This window comes from Sus scrofa, chromosome 2, assembly GCF_054392235.1.
Source record: "Sus scrofa isolate SSC_HxYL_T2T_F1_AM1 chromosome 2, Sscrofa_HxYL_maternal_Yorkshire_Landrace_v2.0, whole genome shotgun sequence".
In the NCBI taxonomy this organism is placed as follows: Eukaryota; Metazoa; Chordata; class Mammalia; order Artiodactyla; family Suidae; genus Sus; species Sus scrofa.
Window position 1 is genome coordinate 67,472,623 of NC_139384.1, and position 11,991 is coordinate 67,484,613.

Here is an 11,991-nt window from a genome sequence, read left to right on the forward strand (position 1 = left end):
GGGCCAGTCACAGGACAGGAAACCTCCACCATTTCTATTACACTCAACATGTCCCTTGCCATGTGTTTGACAATCCCCACTCCTGACCCAGGCACCCCCCGCTTCTCATGACATTTGCCTATGTGTTTGTTGTTTGCATATAATATGCATGATTTGCTTTATTTGAGTTAAATATGTGTAGGATTTGCATCTCTTTTGCATGCCATTTGTGTAGTATTTCATAGATTTGTGAGTCGGTTTGGTGGGAGGGACTGGGGATCCGTGCCCTGGGCCGCCTCTGAGAGGTGAGTGGATATAGCTCACTATATCCGCTATAGCTCCCCCTCCCACAGGTTCTGTGAAATCACACCTCCACTCACCTGGTCAGGTGCCCTCAGGAAGGCACACTCTCTGCTTAAGTTTCCACAGATAGAAGCAAAAGCCACTATAACCTGGGCAGGGTTCCAAACAAATGGATACAAGATCAGTTCAGAGTCTCCAGGCAAGGGGGCTACTCTGAGAGGTCTAGGCCAGGAATGGGTTTAAATACAAGTTCTGAGAGTTCCGGTAGTGGTGCAATGGAAACAAATCCAACTAGGAACTATGAGGTTGCGGGTTTGATCCCTTGCCTCGATTAGAGGGTTAAGGATCCGGCGTTACAGTAAGCTGTGGTGTAGGTTGCTGACACGGCTCGGATCTGGCACTGCTGTGGTTGTGGTATTGGCTGGCAGCTGTAGCTCCGATTCAACCTTTGGCCTGGGAACCTCCATATGCCGCTGATGCGGCCCTAAAAAGCAAAATACATACATACATACATACAAGTTCTGGTTCATTGGGCCTGGGCCAGTCCTGGGAGCCTTTTCACCAGCTCCAGATGTGGCTGGCACTCTGATCAGGTGTCTGAGTGGGAGAGCTGTTAATATTCTCCGTGATCCACACACATTATCCCCACTCCTCCCATCAGAGAAAAATCTGTTCTAATATTCATCATACTAATTAATTAGCAAAGTGTCTGGGATTGATGGGTGATTAAAAAAAAAAAAAAGCTGGCTTTAGGTTAGAGTTTGGCTAGTGGCAGCCATATACCTGGAGTGCATGATCCTGACTAGGGTAACTGCCCCTGCCTGGGTATGGACCCCACACATGACACCCAGCCCTTGGGACCAACTGAGACAGGATGCTGGGCTGTCAGATCGTTAGGTTCCTTATTTTGCCATAGAATTTGTAAAGATTGTCAAATGAAATAAAAATGCATGATGTGAATTTCCCACGGCAGCTCCGTGGTTTAAGAACCTGACATAGTATCCATGAGGATGTGGGTTCAATCCCTGGCCTTGCTCAGTGGGTTAAAGATCCGGCATGGCTGCGAGCTGTGGTGTAGGTCACAGACGCGGCTCAGATCCCACACTGTGGCTGTGACATAGGCCAGCAGCTGCTCCTTCAAATTGACCCCTAGCCTGGGAACTTCCATATTGCCGTAGGTGCAGCCTTCAAAAGACATATACACAAAAAAAGAAGAAGCTTTAAAAAGAAAATACAGGCATTCCTGATGTGGCTCAGGGAGTTAAGACCCTAGCGTTGCTGCAAGCTCTGGTGTAGGTCATTGATGTGGCTAGGATCTGGCACTGCTGTGACTGTGGTGTAGGCCAGCAGCTGCAGCTCCAATTCAACTCCTGGCCTGGGAACTTCCATATGCTGCAGGTTCAGCCCTAAAAAGACAAATACATAATTAATGAATTAATCTTTTAAAAAATTCATTGTGAGAGCTTCAGTTTTACAGGGGGACTTACTGAGAACTACTGCTCAGAAGACAGACTCTCAGCTCTGAGCAACTGCTCTGAAGGGGTGGGGAGGAGGCCAACTTATCTATGATTCTGAAGAAGGAAGATGTGCAATCAAGGACATGTCTCGGCAGAAGGTGGCTGCTCATCTCAAGGAGCAGGTGTCTCAGTTAATGATTTTCATGCTTTTCTAAGTATCAAAAGATGCAAATAATAGGGTTCTCAATTTCCTCCTGAAAATATCTAACTATCTGAAGGCGTGTTCTGCCAGTTTTTCCAGAGCACAGAGCCTCATTCCTGATCTCTGCCCTGAAATTCTTTTTTTTTTTTTTTTTTTTGCTTTTTAGGGCCATACCCGCGGCATATAGAGGTTCCCAGGCTAGGGGTCAAATCGGAGCTACGGCTGCCGGCCTACACCACAGCCTCAGCAACATCATATCTGAGCCACGTCTTTGACCTTCGCCACAGCTTACAGCAACGCCAGATCCTTAACCCACTGAGCAAGGCCAGGGATCGAGCCTGCAACCTCATGGTTCCTAGTCGGATTCGTTTCTGCTGCACCATGACAGGAACTCCAAACTAAGCTTTTTTTTTTTTTTTCCCCACACCCACAGCATGTGGATGTTCCTGGGCCAGGGAATGAACCTGTGCCTTGGTTGCCATCTGTACCACAGCTGCAGCAACACTGGATCCTTAACCTGCTGCGCCACTGCCCTGAAATTCTTCAACACACCCTCATGGTTCCTAGTTGGATTTGTTTCCGCTGTGCCACGATGGGAACTCCAATGTATCTTTTTGAATTGTAGTTTTGTCCAGATAGATGCCCAGGAGTGGGATTGCTGAATCATGTAGTAGTTATCCATTTAGTTTTCTGGGGACCCTCCATACTGTTTTCCATAGTGGTTGTTTCAATTTACATTCCCACCAACAGCGTAAGAGGGTTCCCTTTTCTCCGCACCCTCTCCAGCATTTGTTATCTGTAAACTTATTAATGATGGTCAGAGGAGCAGTTTTGATGGGCCCCCCACTGGCCAATGATTGCACTGACTCATGCAAGAATCACTAGTGGACACCAAAATCAGCAAACGAGAATATTTGAAGACGATATTAATGCTATTCTCCCCAGCGTCCCTCAGCTGAAAAATTGGGGAAACTGAGGCACAGGGAGGTGACTCTGGGGATGTATAGAGGCAGAACTCGAAGTTGGGCTCTTGCAGACTGGGCTGGCCCCTGGTGGGGGTCCAGTCTCTCCCAACAGGTTTCCCTGCCCTCACTGAACCTCAGTTATCCCCTCTGTGAAGTGGAAATAGAAGTAGCTCCTGCCCCCGAGTTCCCACTGTGGTGCAGTGGGTTAATGATCTGGCTTATCTCTGTGGCAGTGTCAGTTCAACCCCCAGCCTGGCACAGTGGGCAGTGGCTTAAGGATCCAGCATTGATGCAGCTGTGACGTACGTCAAAGCTGCAACTCGGATTCAATCTCTGGCTTGGGAATGTCCATATGCCACAGATGTAGAAGAATGTAGAGAGGCGTCCAGGCTCCAGGCTCAGGCACATGGACTTGTAGAACTCAAGCAGATGAGGGAGTTCCTACCATGGTGCTGTGAGTTAAGAATTTGACTGCAGCAGCTTGGGTTGCTGCAGAGTGTGGGTTTGATCCCCACCCGCTGCAGCAGGTTAAAAGGTCCAGCGTTGCTGTAGCTACAGCTTGGATTCAATCCTGGGCCCGGGCACTTCCCTATGCGGCAGACGCAGCCAAAAAAAAAAGAAGAAGAAGAAGAAGAAGCTCTTGCCCCTAAGACTTAGTGAGAATCATATGAGCATTGAGGACTCAAAGCACTGAGGATGGGGCCCATGCTCTTGGGCAGTCCGGGGTCATCTTGTTCCCAGTCTTCCAAGGGAGAGACTGAGACAGGAAGACAAAGGCCATAGCAGCCTGGCTCAGGCTACTTTCTGTGGGCAGAGGATTTGCAGGTGAACCAGCCTGTCTCGCTTCCTGTTCTTCACTGGGCCACCAGGGGGCAATCTTACAACTTGAAGCAGATCCAGCCTCTGCTTTCTCTCCCCTCTCAGAATCCAATGCCCACAAACTATTATATATAAAATGGATAAATAACAAGGCCCTACTGTATAGCACAGGGAACTATATTCAATATCCTGTAATAAATCATAATGGTAAATAATATGGAAAAGAATGTGTATATATATGTATAACTGAATCCCTTTGCAGGACAGCAGAAATGAACACAAACTGTAAATCAACTATGCTTCAAAAAAACATTTAAAAAAAAATCTGGAGTTCCTGTCGTGGCTCAGTGGTTAACGAATCCAACTAAGAACCATGAGGTTGCGGGTTCAAGCCCTGGCCTTGCTCAGTGGGTTAAGGATCTGGCGTTGCCGTGAGCTGTGCTGTAGGTCCGAGATGCAGCTTGGATTCCACATTGCTGTGGCTCTGGCATAGGCCGGTGGCTACAGCTCCAATTAGACCCCTAGCCTGGGAACCTCCATATGCCGCGGGAGTGGCCCAAGAAAATGGCAAAAATACAAAAAAATTAAAAAATAAAAAAGTAAAAATAATTTTAAAAAATCCAATTCCCAGAGTTCCTGCTGTGGTACAGTGGGTTCATGATCCAGGTTGTTTCTGCAGAAGCTCCAGTTCAATCCCCAGCCTGAGGCAGTGGGTTAAGAATCCTGCATTGCTACAGCTATGGCATAGGTCTCAGCTCCAGCTCAGATTCTATCTCTGGCCCAGGAACACCCATATGCCTCAGGGCAGCTGAAAAAGAAAAAAAAAAAATCCAATTCCCTTTTTCTCTCCCACCAGGCTAGGGGTTGAATCAGAGCTGCAGCTGCTGGCCTACACCACAGCCACAGCAACACGGGATCCAAGCCACGCCTGGAACCCACACCACAGTTCACAGCAGTGGAGGATCACCAACCCACTGAGTGAGGCCAGGGATCGAACCTTCATTCCCACGGGTACTAGTCAGATTCATTTCTGCTAAGCCACAACGGAAACTCCCCAGGCTTTTTTTTTTTTTTTTTTTTTTTAACAGGCCATTGGCATATGGGAGTTCCTGGCCTAGGGGTTGCATCGGAGCTGCAGCTACAGGCCTACATCACAGCCAGAGCAATGCCTCAATCCAAGCCGCATCTATGATCTACGCTTCAGCTGTGGCAACACGGAATCCTTAACCCACGGACCAAAGCCAGGTACTGAACCCGTGTCCTCCTGGACACTGTTGGGTTCCTAACCCACTGAGCTGCACTGGGAACTCCACCACCCGAGGGCTTTTGCACTGGCAGTTCTCTCTGCCTGAACGCTCTCCCTTCTCTTCTTTGCTAGGATCACTGCTCTATTCCTCCCCAAGATCCCACCCCTCTCCTCTGATCCCAGCCTCCTCTCCCACAGACCCTCTCCCCAGAACCTGACCCCTCAGGGTCCCTGACTCCCTGCTGCCTCATCCCCAGCTTTCTTCTGCCCCTAGCCATCCCCTCCTCACCAGTCAGCCAGCATCCAAGAGCTGAGGGCACCATGGAGCCCAGGGCATTTTGGTTTCTCCTGCCTGGCACTGCTCTTCTGGAATAGAGATAAGATGACAACTCTGCAGCGGTGCCACGATTGGCCTAGAGCCATCAAAACACCCTAGGCCCATCACCAACCCATCTTCCACCCAGTCACCAGGGATGGGGCAGGGCTGCGTGTCCCTAGGGACGATCTGCTGCTTTCCGGCCCTTAGCCTTTCTCTTGCCTGGCCGATGGGAATTTTCCAGACCAAAGAGAGTCCCAGGGAGGGTGGAGAGGTGAGAAGAGCTGTGGTCTGTGTGGAGAGGTTTGTGACCTCAGTCATCCCACATTGGCCTTTCATCGAAGTCTCTCAAAGGGTGTAGTTTAATTTCACCACCTCTCCTAGGACTGGGCAAATTCAGACCAGTCAGACACGTGTTCTCTGTTTAACCAAGCCCCCCTAACTCACCCCGTCCCTGGGACCTAGGTGGGTCACTCGCATTCAGAACCCTGACTCGTGCCTCTCCCTATATTGCCCCGCCCCTCGTTTGACCCCGCCCCAGTCCTGGCCCCGCCCCTTCTCCTGAAGCCCCTGCGGCTGTGTCCGCTAAGCCCAGCTCTGAGCCTTCTCTACCTCCAGGGAAGCCGTCGGGGTCACCTGAGACAGCGAGGGGGGTCAGGAACTGGGTTTCTGGCCCTGCGGATGTAGGGTGACTGCCGTCCTTAAGCCCTGGACCCCTTTCCCAGGCCCTAGGGTCCTTTCAATTTTCCCTCCAACCTTCCCTGCACCTCAGTCTCCCACCTCAAAGAAAGAAACAAATTCCACCCCCTCCCAGGGCTACCGATAAAGGTATGATCCTCTGAATGTGATTTTTGTGGCTTCCCACGTGGGAATTTAGGGGGACCCCTACCCAAGACCTAGTAGAAATTTCCAGATCCCCTGGGTCGCTATAGGGAAAGATCTGGGGCTCTCTCCAAGTCCAGGCTGCAAAGGGATGTCTAGCCCTCCCTGATCTAGGTGCTTCAGGGAGTTTTAATCTCCCTCACTTCACACTATTGCAAAGCCCTGAGGGGTGGCGGTTGCTGAGGAAGGGGAGCTGAGGCTGAGGACAGCCCAGCTACCATCCCTGCCCCACTCCTGCATGTTACTGAGGCTGATAATTGCAGCCACTGAGCACCTACTGCACCTAGAGCAGAAGAAGCAAAGGCTTTTGTCATTTCTGTTCTTGGCTACGGAAACTGAGGCTGTGAGATTACTGAGGGGAGGATCTGGGTTTGACACAAGAGGCTGTATTTTTTTTTTTTTCTGTCTTTTGTCCTTTTAGGGACCGCGGCATGTGGAGGTTCCCAGGCTAGGGGTCTAATCAGAGCTACAGCCGCCAGCCTGCGCCACAGCTACAGCGATGTGGGATCCGAGCCACATCTGTGACCTACTCCACAGCTCACAGCAACACCGGATCCTTAACCCACTGAGCAAGGCCAGGGATCGAACCCACAACCTCATGGTTACTAGTCGGGTTTGTTAACCACTGAGCCATGGTGAGAACTCCACGATGCTGGATTTTGTGCTCAGGGATCTCCATGGTGACCCATCAAAAGTTCATCCAGAGCTCCTGCCCCCACTGACAGGGACTATGACAGCCACGGAGGGCGTGTGAACAGGTAAGTGACCACAGCCTGTGGGAAGTTGGGGGCAAAGGCCCACTGAAGTGGCACAGGCTGCAACTCCCTGTTTGGCCTCCAGGGGCCACCCCAGTCCAAAAGACAAGGCTGCCAGGCCACAATCCTGGTGCCAGCAGGGGAATGGATCTTTCCAGAACACTCCCCCAGGATGTATTTACTTGCTCCCCCAGGATGACAAATAAACCCTCTGAGCCTCAGTGTCACCAGCTGTAAAATAGAGCTATTATGGGAACAACCTTACTGGGAGGATTCAGTGAAGAGATGCAAGTAAAGTATTCCAGCATCCAGTAGGTGCTCAGTGGATGTGTGGGCCACCTGCCCAGCCCATGGCTCAGGCAGGTGACAGATTAGTGCTGAAACACAGCCATGGGACAAGGAGAACTTTCTGGGGAGATACCTTTGGGTCCACTTAGGACACAGAACTCAAAGGGCATGGAGAAAGTCCAGAGGCCCAGGAGGAGGCTGGACCCATGGAGGGGTGCAGGGCGGGGCGGGGAGAGTACTCAGGCTGCAGTGACCTCCCCTCCCTGTGGTCAAGCGAGCCAGAGCTTTCTGTGGGAAACTGGTCCCATTATAGTCTTCTGGCTGCCAGGCATGACAGCTGTAAAGGGATGAGCTCCCCATTGTCAGGGGCATGCAAGCAGAAGAAGGGTCTCCATCAGCATCTGGGCCAGGGGGCCTGATTTTCCAAGGACGCATTAGGGGGCAGGTCACAGCCTGACAACAGGACAAGGTGGCGCCGCCCATCGGCTGGATTCCCCCGTCAGAGACGGCAGGTTCCAAAGAGCTAGAGATGAACATTCCTCAGCTCCAGGCGCCAGGCCGGCCACTCCTGCCTGGTGAAACGTAAGCTGAGCCTGGCCCCGTGGACTGCGTGTTTTTCCAGTGGCTTCTTTAGCCACAGCCTGACCACAACCTAGATTCCGTCAGGTCGGCCATTTCCAAGTGTTTGTGTTCGGCTGGGCCAGACGGCGGGCTTGTGGCCTTGGCCTCCCAGAAGGCCCAAAGAAGCACCCCCAGCCTCCTACTCAGACATCCGTCTGCGTAAAAGCCGCTCATTAAAGCCACTCCGCAACCAATGACAGGGGATGAAGGAGAGAGACGATCTTGCTGAAGAGGCCCAGGGGGAACTTGTGTGTCCTGTGAGAGGGACTTCCCTCCCAGGCCAGGACCCCAAGTGCAAAGACACGACTCTTGGCAAAGTTGATTTATTGGAGCCTCATCATTCTGGCCTTCAAACTTTAAGCCATATCAGTAGCTACAAATGCAAGCCAGAAACCAGGGTGGTGGTGTTCCCATCATAGCTCAGTGGAAACGAATCTAACTGGCATCCATGAGGACGCAGGTTCAATCCCTTGCTTAGTGGGTTAAGGATCTGGCATTGCTGTGAGCTGTGGTGTAGTTCGAAGACACAGCTTGGATCTCACGTTGCTGTGGCAGTGGTGTAGGCCGGCAGCTGTAGCTCTGATTCAACCCCTAGCCTGGGAACCTCCATATACCTCGGGTGCAGCCCTCAAAAGACAAAAAAAAAAAAAAACAAGAAACCAGGGTTGTGTGTGAAGAGCCTTGTCTCTGTGTGGGTCCCTGGGCAATGTCCTTTCCTCTCTCAGCCTTGCTTTCCTTGGCTGTAAGATAGAGATAATAATGGAACCTGCCTTAGAAGCCTGTTGATAGGATCCAACCCAATACCTCCAGGCTGGTAATGGCTCTGCCTCCCTCATCTGACTGAAAGCTCCCTGAGGGGAGAGGCTGGGTCCTCAAAAGGAGGTAGTAAATGGGGACTTGTCTGTGACCCCTCCCTGCTCAAAATCCTCACAGAGAAAAGGTAAACTCTAAAACTAGCATTCAAGACCTTTGGACAACCAATCTTGGTTTGGCAAACTCCTATTCATTCTTCAAGGCCCATACCAAATGTCCTCTCCTCCAGAAAGCCTGCCTGAAGCCCTCTTTTGGGTTTTTCCAGCCCCTGGCCCTCCAGTTGGCCCAAGCCTGACCCCACAATCCGAGGTTCCTGTGCCTGGCTCTACTTCCCTCTCAGAATGGGGCTCTAGAAAGGCCATTCTGGGGCTGAGTCTGGGCATGATCAAGCATATCTGGTGTGCCCACAGGTCTGCATGTAGACATCACATGAGAGCACATGTGTGCACATCTGTGTGTATGTATGTGTGTGTGCCTCTGTCTCTGTGCTGGGCCCCAGAAGGGGCAGCCAGGCCAACTCCCCTTAGACCACCTAAGACAGCATTGTCTTTACAAGGCAAGGAGAGTGGGCTGAGCAGGGACCCTATATGAGGGAACCTGACTTGGCTGAGAGCTCATTTATGTATCAATCCTCAGCCTGGGAGAACCAGGGCTGTGAGCAGCTGGTCTCGGCCTCTGCCATGTGGGCACCGACTCATCATGAAAGCTCAGCCTCCATCTGGGGCAAAGGGGGCGCTGGGGTCCCTGGGGAGGACTGGGTCCAGAGTAGGCTCCCCACCACCACCTTGATGGAGGCCCCGCCAGGCAGCCTTCGAGGACATACCTGAGGTTTGGCAGTCCCTGGCAAGCCAGCCCCTGGGGCTGAGTCAGCAGGAAGGGATTCAGGACTTCCCAGGAAAAGCAGCTGGGACCTCGCCCCCAGCCCCCGGCCCCCAGCCCACGCCCTCCCCAGGGCTGCCACCACCAGAGGGTAGGAGGTGTCACATGCCCCTGACTGCACCCACTGTGCTTTGAAGAACGGAACTGTGGTGGTTGGCAGGGGGTTAGAATCGGCCCTGACTTGGGCAGTCTAGGCATCTGAGAGTCGGAGTGTCCCCTAGTGCGGTGTGACAAAGGGCAAAGCTGGGTGTTGATGCTCCATTGCCTGAAGGTGGTCTCAGCTGCCAGCATTCCCTCAGGACCCTGATGCAAAGGCCTGTGTCAGAAGTGTGTCCATCTGGGCAGCTGTGAGGGGTGGGACAGCGGCTGGCTGGGCTGTCACATCCAGTATGACCAGCAAATCCAGCAACATGCACTTTGGAGGGATGATTGTGGTGGTGGGGGCTGCAATTAGGAATGACAGCTTAGCCAAATGAATGACAAGAAGGTGGCTGAGTGGTTTTGGCCGAAGTACCTGACGGGAAGGACAGGGTAGGGTGTGACCAGGATGGTGTGACCTCAGGACTAATGACGAGGACATCTGACTCCCTGTGCCACATCCCCAGTGCTACATGGCAGCTGTGACCTTGGGTAGAGCAGTGGGTGTTTCTCTTCATCCATCCCCAAATCTGTTGCTCCCCTGATCCCTGGGGTCTACCTCCTGTCTGCCCAGACCCCCACCCCCGGACCCCAGGCCCTGAGGACTGGCCTCGGCTTCTGCCCTGGGAGGGGTCAGGCAGCAGGACATCAGCATTCAGCTGAACTATTCTTTCTCTGCTGGCACCTGCCTCTGTTTCCACCATTAAAATGCAAGTATTCTCCCCTCTCAACTGAAGCCAGGTCTCCCCGCCAGGCTGGCTCCAGTCTTTGGGGTCTGCGACTGGGTCATACCCAACTCTGAGGGCTGATGAGGGAGACAGACGGGGCTGGGGAAGTGGTGGGTGGCTGCGCCAGAACCACGAGGCCCTGCTGGAGGAGCCAGCAGTGTTCAGCCAGAACCAGAGGCAGCCGGAGAGGAGGGGGCGCTCGGCTGCAGTTTGGACCCTGTAAGGGCTGCCACGTGGGAGGGGGCAGACTCCAGTTCCACAAAAGAAACACCTTCCAACAAGCTGAATCCCTCACCAGCTCTAGAGGAGCCTTTATTGTGAGAAATTATGTGAATTTCCCCTGCTCCAGTACTTTCTGTGTCTCCCCATTACCTGCCAGAGATTCTCCAGCTCCTCGCCCAGCATTCAAGGCCCTGTTTACCTCTGCTGAGTGTCTCCCTTCCGCTGCTACTCTCCATGCCCGCCTGAGGTTTTCCTTCTCTGCCTTCACATATACCTTTGCAGCTGCCTGGTATGCCCTTCTTGCCTTGCCCATCTGGCAAACTCCTACATATCCTTCAAGACCCAGAGCCTATGTCCCTTTCTCTGGAAAACACTGCCCTTCCACTCAGCCCATAGTGTTTCCTTTTGCTGTGTGACCCTGGACAAGTCCCTTTAGCTGTGAAATGGGGGGGGGGTATGTGTGTGAAAAAAATCACCCTCCCCAAAGCCTATGCTGGGCTCCAAGGCAATAAATATACATTAAATACCCTCAAAGTGAGTTGGGTCTTGGGGGCCAAGGAGGGTTTGTATCCAGTCAGTGCTCAATGTGTATTCATTTTTATCTTCCTCCTCTTGGGTTTAAGCTCTTGTTTTCAGCACTGTTCCAGGATTTTTCTCCCACTCACAGTACTAGGAATTTAAAGAACCCCTGGTTCTAAAATTATAAGCCATGGGCGGGACTGAGGGCCTCCTTATGCCCTGAGCTGACCCCAGGGTAGCTGGAGCTGGGGTCGGGGAGGGGGGCTCATGCCCCCCACACCCCAGGATGATGGGGTGTGGTCTGGCAGCCCCAGCTTTAGGGGGAGAGCAATGGATTTACCAGAAGGTGAATGGCAAACGTTCCAGGAGGGAGGGGGTGGTACTCCTGGCTCAGAGGCTAGAATAGGGTCACAAGGCAGTGTTGAGAGGCTCTGGGCTGCAGGCTCAGAGCAATGACTTCCTTCTCTTGGAGCCTCAGTTTCCTCATCTGAATATTGGGGCCCAGGGCTGCCCTCTTGAAGAGTTTTCAGCAGGGTTGGGGAGGCACTGAGACTACAGCCCCTGCTCTGTGCCAAGCATTTTCTTGGGCTGTACCCTCTGCCTGGAACAGTCTCCCTGGCCTGCTTCCTTCCAGGAGCCCCTGCTCACTCCTGGCTCAGCCACAGCAGCTGGAGAGAGGCAGGGGGGCTTCAGGATGATGCCCATTCCCTCACCCCACCCCGGGGGAAGGGGTGCCAGCAGCCTGCCCCAAATTCAGCTGCCCCAGGCCTGGCAGTGGCCACAGCCCCAACACTTTCTCAATGAAAGGTATTTGGCAGCGGAGCCTGACACCTCATCACTCTCAGCCTGGAAGCCAGCT

At 52.6% G+C, this 11,991-nt stretch overlaps 1 long non-coding RNA gene across 1 annotated transcript; it reads left to right on the forward strand.

Moving 5' to 3' along the window:
• Positions 1 to 4,785: 4,785 nt before the first annotated feature.
• On the forward strand, positions 4,786 to 11,147 carry LOC146405432 (uncharacterized). Its single transcript, XR_014837401.1, has 2 exons — positions 4,786 to 6,690; positions 8,340 to 11,147. It is a non-coding gene; the product is annotated as an uncharacterized LOC146405432 (long non-coding RNA).
• Positions 11,148 to 11,991: the final 844 nt, after the last annotated feature.